This window comes from Helianthus annuus, chromosome 4, assembly GCF_002127325.2.
Source record: "Helianthus annuus cultivar XRQ/B chromosome 4, HanXRQr2.0-SUNRISE, whole genome shotgun sequence".
Classification (NCBI taxonomy): Eukaryota; Viridiplantae; Streptophyta; class Magnoliopsida; order Asterales; family Asteraceae; genus Helianthus; species Helianthus annuus.
Genome location: NC_035436.2, coordinates 26830224 through 26832787, shown reverse-complemented (window position 1 = coordinate 26832787; position 2564 = coordinate 26830224). Strand labels below are relative to the sequence as shown.

Here is a 2564-nt window from a genome sequence, read left to right as displayed (position 1 = left end):
ATTGGTTAATCCAGTATATAATCTTGTAACAAGAATAATCCCAAGATATTTTTAAAGGATCACCTACAGGTCTTCCATATGTATAAAACTCTTTTCGAAAAACTATTTTCCCAAAGAGTCGGTTAATTGTATTTACCAGCATCTGAAGTATCCAACTTCTTGGGTAGAATGCCTTCCGCTGTGGGTTATCAACCTAACCTTAGTACCTAAATGGGTTCTTTACAAGAAAGAATTACGTCTACCAAAGAAGGGTCCATAACTTCTATTCAAGCTGTTTATGTACCTGCAGATGATTTGACCGACCCTTCTCCTGTTACGACATTTGCACATTTAGATGCTACGACCGTACTATCATGAGTATTGGCCGCCAAAGGTATCTATCCAGCAGTAGATCCTTTAGATTCAACGTCAACTATGCTACAACCTCGGATCGTTGGTAACGAACATTATGAAACTGCACAACAAGTTAAGCAAACTTTACAACGTTATAAAGAACTTCAAGATATTATAGCTATTCTTGGATTAGACGAATTATCCGAAGAAGATCGTTTAACCGTAGCAAGAGCCCGAAAAATTGAGCGTTTCTTATCACAACCTTTTTTCGTAGCAGAAGTATTTACGGGTCCTCCGGGAAAATGTGTTGGTTTAGCAGAAACAATTAGAGGCTTTCAATTAATCCTTTCCAAAGAATTAGATGGTCTTCCCGAACAGGCCATTTATTTGGTAGGTAACATCGATGAAGCTACGACGAAGGCTATGAACTTAGAAATGGAGAGCAATTCAAAGAAATGACCTTAAATCTTTGTGTACTGACCCCTAACCGAATAGTTTGGGATTCATAAGTGAAAGAAATCATTTTATCTACTAATAGTGGACAAATTGGCGTATTACCAAATCACGCTCCTATTGCCACATCAGTAGATATAGGTACTTTGAGAATACGCCTTAACGACCAATGGCTAACGATGGCTCTGATGGGCGGTTTTGCTAGAATAGGTAATAATGAAATCACTATTTTAGTAAATGATGCAGAGAAAAATAGTGGCATTGATCCACAAGAAGCTCAGCAAACTCTTGAAATAGCAGAAGCTGCATTGAGAAAAGCTGAAGGAAAGAGACAAACAATCGAGGCAAATCTAGCTCTCCGATGGGCTAGGACACGAGTATAGGCTATCAATGCCATTTCATAACCAGTCACTGCGTCCAAATAAGCATCGATTTATACTTTGGTTGTTTTGTTTGACTTGATTCTGTCGATTAAAACCAATCAAGCGCAATCATATTTTATTGCAACGAAAAAAAATAGAAAAGATAAGCACACCATCATTTAGCTATTGCAATTCTTTTTCTTATAGCGGGTCACATGTATAGGACCAACTGGGGCATTGGTCATGGTCTAAAATATATTTTAGAAGCTCATAAAGGAAAATGTACCGAACCTCATAATAGGCTGGCAATACGGGTCTGCTAGAAAGAAGGCTAAGGAATTTGCACTCCTGAGGCTTAAGGCCTATGATGTCTAAAGCTCTGCTTATTTGGATCCTGCCTGTGGGCTTGTATCGAACGCTTGTAATTCTTTTATACATTCAAGCTTTATTTTAATAATTTCATTCCAATACTTCCGCTGTATATTATCATATTGTGATAACTGTTATCGTCACGATTGTACCCATTCGGGCCCACCGGAAATCAGGGTGTGACATCGGCATGGGGCGTGGTCAACGCTAAGATACGCAGAATCTTGCAAAATCTTGATAGTACAGATAAGCTTCTTCCCACGGGGCCGTGCTCGCTGAACACGTGCCGTGTGGAGCCCTATGCTGACAAATGCATTTAATGAAGGAAGAGAAAAGGATGGCCACGAGGGCGTGTCCGCTGGACACGGGTCCGTGGCCGTGCTTCTGTTCAGGCTATAAATAGGGGTGTTTGGCTCACTTCAAAGGCATCCCTTGGTAAACCACTACTCTCCCACTTTGCCACCACTCCACCACCAACACCCACCACCATCATCCATCATCCACCTTTAGAGTGTGTAGTAGTCTCGGGATCCAAGATTGATCGTAAGAGTTCTTGCCAATCAAACGCCATGTTTAGCTAAGCCTCTTACATCACTTGGTAAAGACAAGTCTTTTATGTATTACTTTTGATTTTTAATCTTTCGGCACTTTTTATTTGGTTTTGTATATTGACTTTAATAACCAGCTTCTTATGTTGAAGGTCAATTTTCTTTTACATTTGTCTGTGGTGTCTTGGCATTACTTTACTGTCTCTATAAAGTAAAAGATTTATACCATTCATATCTCTACGGTCTATATAGAGATATGTTGGCTACCTGGTCGGGGGTTAAGGGAATAGTTTAGTAAGGTTCTTGCCTTGTTCAGTGTATAGATCCTGCAAGGACCTGGGTCAACCTTACTAGGACCTCCTTCAATACCCACTAGTATTGGATGGTGGGGATGCTAATGGCTTGATCCCCTCATATGTAAACTACTATTAATACCATAAAACAGCTACTTGAGATTGTATCCCTGCTGACTCAAACCACTTAGCCGAGGTTAACGTCA

At 40.1% G+C, this 2564-nt stretch overlaps 1 pseudogene; it reads left to right on the top strand.

Annotated features, from left to right (window-relative positions):
• Window positions 1-209: 209 nt before the first annotated feature.
• On the top strand, window positions 210-1262 carry LOC118491642 (annotated as a pseudogene).
• The last annotated feature ends 1302 nt before the right edge of the window (window positions 1263-2564 follow it).